Source organism: Haliotis cracherodii, unplaced genomic scaffold, assembly GCF_022045235.1.
Source record: "Haliotis cracherodii isolate W230 unplaced genomic scaffold, xgHalCrac1.p SCAF_15, whole genome shotgun sequence".
In the NCBI taxonomy this organism is placed as follows: Eukaryota; Metazoa; Mollusca; class Gastropoda; order Lepetellida; family Haliotidae; genus Haliotis; species Haliotis cracherodii.
In genome coordinates this window covers 10769130-10776800 of record NW_027266270.1, presented here as the reverse complement: position 1 = coordinate 10776800, position 7671 = coordinate 10769130, and the positions used below count along the sequence as shown (strand labels likewise).

At 40.5% G+C, this 7671-nt stretch overlaps 1 protein-coding gene across 2 annotated transcripts in view; it reads left to right on the top strand.

Annotated features, from left to right (window-relative positions):
• The window catches only part of LOC139462272 (myosin light chain kinase, smooth muscle-like), a 102640-nt gene that overhangs the window by 5585 nt on the left and 89384 nt on the right, over positions 1 to 7671 (top strand). The window contains exon 1 of one of the 2 annotated variants that reach the window (XM_071243869.1): positions 7137 to 7351. The exons of the other annotated variant lie outside the window; for it this stretch is intronic. The gene's annotated coding sequence lies outside the window, so the exon portion shown is untranslated. Of the gene's footprint in view, positions 1 to 7136; positions 7352 to 7671 lie in introns of those variants that run through there. 2 annotated transcript variants of the gene reach the window in all.

The following is a 7671-nucleotide window of genomic DNA, read 5'->3' as shown; positions in this document are numbered from 1 at the left end:
ATATCATTAGATTGTTTTAGCTGAAACAGCGTCTATATGTAATACGGGTATTCGTTAACTGTTAGTTTGATATCCAAACCGTGAAGATCCGGGGTAGAATAGGTCTTCAGCAACCCATGCTTGCCGTAAAAGGCGATTAAGCATGTAGTAAGAGGCGACTAAAGGGATCGGGTGGTCATGCTCGCTGACTTTGTTGATGCATGCCTTCGTATCCCAAAGGCGTGGATCAATGCTCATGATGTCAATCACTGGATTGTCTGGTCCAGACTCGATTATTTATATACAGCCGTCATATAGCTGGAATATTGCTGAGTGCGGCGTTAAACAACAGCCAACATCTGTTTGATACCCATCATACAACTGGAGGCTGCAAATAATTAAAGCATCGTAAGTGTGGTGATAGGGGCGGTAGGGTAGCCTAGTGGTGTGTGAAGCCCATTTGTGATGTCCCCCGCCGTGATATTGCTGGAATATTGCTAAAAGCGGCGTAAAATCTCACTCACTCACTGAGAGTGGTGATAGACTTGAATCATACCTGTAGTTCCTCTTTAACCTCACGTCACGACATCACCCAAACACTGTTCAAAGCAGCATTGACCTCACTCACCCATGCCTGTCACTCACTCACTCGGGCACGATTGGACCGCCTCCGTGGTCGAGTGGTAGAGCGTCCGCCCGGAGAGCGGAAGGTCCGGGGTTCGATCCCCGAACGCGTCATACCAAAAGACGTTAAATGATGGTACTTGTTGTTACCCTGTCTGGCACTCGGCATTAAGGGGCTAAAACAAGGAGTGGTCGGTTCGGAGTCAGTATACTGTGTCTGAATGGGGTATTCATGTTAAACTGCATGGTATCTCAGTGAGCTAGCACTATATATCAGCATCAGTCCGGACTAGTACAAGCAGCCACACACACACACACGTAAATGCACACGTCGCTATATAAGTACAATAATTTTGGACGCGACGTTATTCCAATTTCACCTCACCTCACCTCACCTCACCGGGCACGATTGCTACACTCGTGTCATTTCGTCCTGAACATATTTCTTGTATATTTTGTTCATCAACTAACTACGTCCTAACATTCCGATGCTCACATGTATATCTTCTGTTTTTACACATGCATGAATCCCTCTTATCATCCTCAAGATGGAATGTAATGTCACTTGGATCGCACAGTCTGCTGCGTGTTATCATGTTCGAAAACGTGTCTAACTAGATTTACCGTAGTTCCTCTATTAGGAGCCGGTGTGTGATCACTGTCAGAGCAACCTATGATGCATCTGGATGCAATGCTATTTACAGAAGGATGTGGTATATAGACCAGAGTTGTGTCCCTTATCTTCAAGCATCCTCGAATCATGGGTTCGAATCCCAGATGCAACTCGATTATGATTCATAGTTTGTCAGCCCGTTTTCGTGGGTTTTGTGTTATATGTACGCCTTATTTACCTCAAGCTTCCCTTTTTCATTTAACTTACACACGGTGCCGTGATTGAACCAAATATTACCCTTTCCGTTTGAGTTGACCACATTTGTACAATAAATATAAAGAAAAGTGTAATCCTGCAATCGTCATGTCATAATTTAAGTAAATACACATCTCAAAAGTACAGTTGAATACCGAAGTCTCGATTGTATTGAACTGATTGTCGAATTCCTTCATTTTAAAAAAGAATTTCAATTAAATTCAAAAATTAAATTTCGAATGCAGGTACAACATTGACCGCATCAGTCGATACGAAAATATGTTAACCTAACTTGCATGCCTATCCATCGCTGTTTTTATTTATCTAAACACGTTGTTACTTGTTTTAAATGACTGTTTCCACGATATTATTCTTTTGGTATGTGTCGAAAAATTATATAAGTCGAAGTTTTTCTCAGGTCCCTTCGAGTTCGACACAGTTACGAAGGAGTTACAGTGGTAGTAACATCAAACAGTCTTTAATAAGTCCATTCACTAATATATCGTCAAAGGCGCCGCAATTCGCTGTGCAGAGTTGCGTCCCTTGGGTACGCCCAAAAGCTATGAGTGTGGGTTTGAAACCCTCTTCGTCCTTATTATGTTTCTAGTTTTATCAGCACCATACCCATGCTCGTGGTTTCATCGTGTTAACGTTTGAGACCTGCGTCACTTCAAGCTTTCCTCCCACATAAGCTGACAAGTTAATCTCATCTGATTCACCGCGCCAAATAGGAAATATTTCATTAAAGGGTTGCACTGTTCTAAATATATTTTATCAACGTGCAGTTGTTGTACAGCGTCCGGTAATGTTTGCTGTAACTCGAACTATGCTGAAAGCATCAGCTCAAAGTCTGCGTACTGCCGCATTAACCTTGCACCGACTCCCCTAAGGTCGAGTACTTGATCAAGCAGCCACCGTAACCGCATCGGATGATGTAGGCGTTTAGAATACTCGTGCCGTATTTATACATAGCGTATATTGATATTCCCAAACAAGTGACTTATCCAAGCTATGTATTGATACATATTAAGAATTAATTTTTGATGTATTGTTTGTAAAGAAAATTAGAATTGCAGATGTGAAATGAAATATGTATTTGTCGTAGGCAAAATGAGTGCTTTAAGAGGTACTTTTCTAACTATTATCAGAAGACTAAACTGCCGGGAAATAGAAAGTATAGCCCTACGCCATTTATATTTTTTAAGTATCTATTTTTACTAAAAGCGTAGGCAAGTCTAGATAAAACTAAACCAAGTCTAGTTTGCTTGATTCACCAGCTTGATTGAAAACAGCGGAAGAGGAGAGGTTCTTTTAAAGAAAAAAATAATTATCATTTTAAAGAAATGTTTTCATTGACTGAGTGTTAAACTGAAGAAAGTACAGTGTTTAGACTAGACTTACGAATCCCTATTCCCTGTGACGTCATGAGCACGTCACCTGTTGCGAGATATTCATTGATATGACGCATGTAATATCTCGACGAATAACCATTTCTAGTTTGTTTCAATTTTAGCCACCATGCAAACATTCTTTTGAACGGCAGTTCAGACGTTAAAGTCAGCAGACAGAGTGGTGTTTTAAGACTTGAATGAAATTTGCTGGGACTGCCAATTTGTTCGAGCAGAGTCCGCCTTTAACAAAGATATACGACAGTGACAGTTCACATGAAACACATTGAGGACAATACCATTACATCTGAGATGAGGTTCAGACAACTAATGTTCACATTGATCTTGATATTGTTTGTCGTAATAACGTCACGGCACTGAAACAAATATCGATCAACAATCATATGTGTGTGGTCATGTGGGAATAATCGTTTTGACTGGACTCAAGCAAACATTAATTTTAAAATTAATGATAAATGCTAATACAACATGTCGAATGAAGTTGGAAACCTTTATTTGTTTACCACCTTGATACGTTCAGCCACGGCAGTGTGGATACATATGTACATGATAGCATTTCAGTGTGACGACAGCGGCTGGTCGGATAATGTACATGACAAAGCACTTGTTGCGCTTTATAAACATGTATGGAAGCCTGTTTTGTCAGAATAGTTTTTTAGAAGTTTCTTGAGCAGGTTGTTGATGTTTTGGGTTTAACTGTCATTGGTAATGTCAAGAATATCAGAATCCGATCAATTAATAAAGTGTATGTATGGACAGACAGACAGATTGGCGCCTTAGGCGACAGTGTCCCCTGCGCAACGTCGTTTCGACACTCGCACCGTAACCCACAAGCAACGTTCCATCCCAATGAGTTTCACAATGGTTTAACGATTGCTGCATAGTTCGTTGGTGATCTCTTGATAAAATGTAATCGGTGTTGCATATGTTTTTCTACAGCCAGTTGTTTGAAAACCAAGCATTTCAAAATTATGTTTGTTTCTTTATTTGTTGTTTAACGCCGCATTCAGCAATATTCCAGCTATATGACACTGGTATGTAGATAATCGAGTCTGGACCACACAATCCAGTGTTCACACCATGAGTATCGATCCATGCAGTTGGGATACGATGACATGCATCAACAAAGTCAGCGAGCCTGACCACCCGATCCCTTTAGTCGCCTTTTACGGCAAGCATGGGTTGCTGAAAACATATTCTACCCCCTTCATGGGTCCATTACTATGTGTATATGTCGTTATCTGAGCAGTACATGCATTTTTATTTGTGTTTTAGAAGCATTATTTTAGAAGATTTAATAAATAACAAGTTAAAGAGTAAAGAGTGAACCTGGTCTATTTCCCACTCTCCACACAAATACAGATGTTACCACGTTTAACTCGCGTCTGTATTCTCGTTTAGCATCACGGGCGTATCTTTACAAATTGCATTAACAGTTGTTATTTTCATTACAAGAAAAAACCGGAACCTCGTTTGTACAAATGAAGGTTTCCGAATCGCCTCAGATAACCAACGGTTGTGAAACGTTCCCTCACACGAGTGAGTGAGTGAGTGAGCGAGTGAGTGAGTGATCGAGCGAGTGAGTGAGTGAGTGAAGGACGGAGTGAATGAGTTAGTGAGTGAAGGATGGAGTGAATGAGTGTGTGAGTGAGTGAGTGAGTGAGTGAGTTGGGTATACAGGCAGGTGTAACAGTTCACCACGCGTATATTTGGGAATGTCTTGGTGACGATTAAACTAATTATATAAATTTATATATATATTTCTGAATTTGTAACACGTTTGAAATCGGCTTTATGCTTATGACCAGGACTGGCATTCGGCTGTGATGCATCATATCGCTCTTTGTTACTTGTCTGTTGTAATTCCAGAAAAATTTAGTTCGCCAATGGCGCGATTTCGCTCTAGCTCACATTCTTCACATATGGAAACCAGTAGGTGCAATAATACTTCCAGAGTGATTGAGTGAGTGAGTGTGTGAGTATGGTTTTACGTCGCTTCTAGCAATATTCCAGCAATATCACGGCGGGGGACACCACAAATGGGCTTCACACATTGTACCCATGTCGGGAATCGAACCCGGGTCTTCGGCGTGACGAGCGAACGCTTTAACCACTAGGCTACCCGAACGCCCCTATACTCCCAGAAGACCAGAGGTTGTGTAAGATATGTAACATAGGTTGCGAGGGGTATAAATATCATATTTCTTGGTAATTTGTAACGATAATGGACATCTTCGTAAAGTTCATGAAGTGTTTCAAGTCCATCCCATGTGTATTACGTGATGACGCGCAATTTGGCCATACTGTCTTCTGCAGACCACTTACTGTACCATGGGTCGTAAGCCAACACACAAGTACGGAATAAAGAATACGAACAGCGCGTCAGTTCTATCAGGCCTTAACCGCTGTTGTGTAAATCAATGGGCAGGATGACGTACAACCAAGGATCATAATTGGGGAGAAACATGGATTCGAACCCATTAGGATCTCATTGTGACCAAGGGACACAACTCTGCACATTGAGATGCCAAGGTTTGGGCTAGTGATGTCTTGTTGCTCCCAGTTGAAAAGAAGGTGCCGGTAGACTAACGGTTAAACTGGCCGTTTGTCACATGAAGATGTTCGAATGCCCACTTGCAATTGACCATGGGTACCGTTATATGTAAAAACAATTTCTTTAGCTGGAATGTTTGAAAGAATATTCATTTCTTTGAGTTGATAGTTTTTCAGTAAGGGCACATGTGGCCCAGTTGTCTAAAGTGCCACATTGTACATTGAACACGGCTTGATATGGTAGGGAGGTAGCAAGTCATGCGTGTCTCAGATGTTTACCGTTATGGTGAAACCCACGACCACAGGTACGGTACTGACAAACAAAGAAACAAAATCAGGGCGAACAGGAATCCGAATGAGTGAATCTGATTTTACGCCGCTTTTAGCAATAGTCGAGCAATATCACGGCGGGAACAGGGATTCGAACCCACTGTACTAGATTTCTGGCAGTATGCAGTTTGAGTGTATCTCATGTTTAAATATTCATTAATTACGTAGGCAGCTTTGTCCTTCCCTCTATTAAAAACCTGCCTCTAATTGTGGGTAATCAAGGGTAATTCTAAAAATAAATAAATATGGTGCTGACAAACCTGGAAACATAATCAGAGAGAATCTGGGATTCGAACCCACGGTCATAGGTTTTTGGCACGCCAAGGGACGCAACTATTAACAGTGAATTGCGGCGATTTACTCGATTGGGCCACCCATCACTAACGGGGTCACAGTACGATATAAAAGGATATACAGTAAACTACTTTTATAACAAACAAGCTTATACCGAACTGACGGATATTACGAACTGTTTTGCTGCAAATACACACACACACACACACACACACACACACACACACACACACACACACACACACACACACATATATATATATATATACATACAAAAATGAGGTAAATGTTCACTCGGTGTACATGATGTAATATATAATAAAATAATAAAGTCCACGTTAGTCCATCATCTTCTTTATATCAGTTGCATACATTTTACTTTCGCTGTCTCTCGAAAGTACTATGTATGAAACTGATATGAAGAAGATGATGGACTAACGTGGACTTTATTATTTTATTATATATATATATATTTCACACCTTACATTAAGGAGTTCATTGCGACAAGTTGATATCCGCTTTCCTAATTTGTTGTGATAAAGATAATAATACGTGTTTCAAGAACCTCAATTCGTCATCTGAAATAAATATGACCTCTCAGAATCGTTATGATCCATTAATTATTAATTCCAATATCATTTGCATGTGTTTGCGTACGTTAAACGCAAGGGGAGAGATGTTGCAGTGGTATTGTCACTGATAATGGCGGAAGTTTAAACTGGGGTGTTATTTCAGAGAAAGGAAAGCATAGCTCTTTCAAACGTTAGCATCTCAAAACGACAGGTCGGAGTTGCAGATTTCAAAACCAAACAGACGTAAAAATGTTGTTCAGACGTAGGCCGAATGGACTTTCTTTGATCATATTTGTCTGATTAAATTTGTAACCAGCATCTCGAGGCGGCAGATTAGATTTCCATCTTGCTACTTACAGTCGATAGCATCCCTCACCCCCGCGAAGCATCTGTATACGTTCTTCATCAGTCAGAAAACGGGACGAATGCATTCCGCGGTACGACCTGAAACCCCTTTGAAAATAATATACTCGTCCAAAACGATCAAGTTACACTTCGGGAGCAGCATCGAATGTCGTCTGCTACTACGATCGCAGACGAGTTCCGGGTTTTGGCCTCTGCTCAGATGTATGGAGAGAAAATTACGATCCAGTTCAACTGCACAGCTGCGAATTTGGACGGAAGATCTTCGGAATAGTATTTCCGTCAACAAAGAAAGAAGTTAATTCATCAGATTGGAATTATAGTGCCTTTCTTACCACGTTTCGTGTGAAGATAAGCAGGTATGTTGATTTATGTAAATCGTCCATGTTTATTTTGTGTCGGGTCATTGAAGTTCTGAAGAAGATCAGTCTTTCTCGTGTCTCGTCTTTGGTGCAATTCTCACTGGTTTGGCCAGTGGCGGGGACGGTCGATAACTTTGGAAATAGTTTGTTTAACAAACTAATGCACTATTAATACTTTTTCTATATAAGCAATGTGCATCAAAATGGTCATATAAAAAACTGAATACGTCATTAAAAAACAAATGTGTTTTCCTTCAAAAGGCTTTCGTTAAGACGAAAAACAAAACCTTTGTTTACATATGATAGGTATGATCATA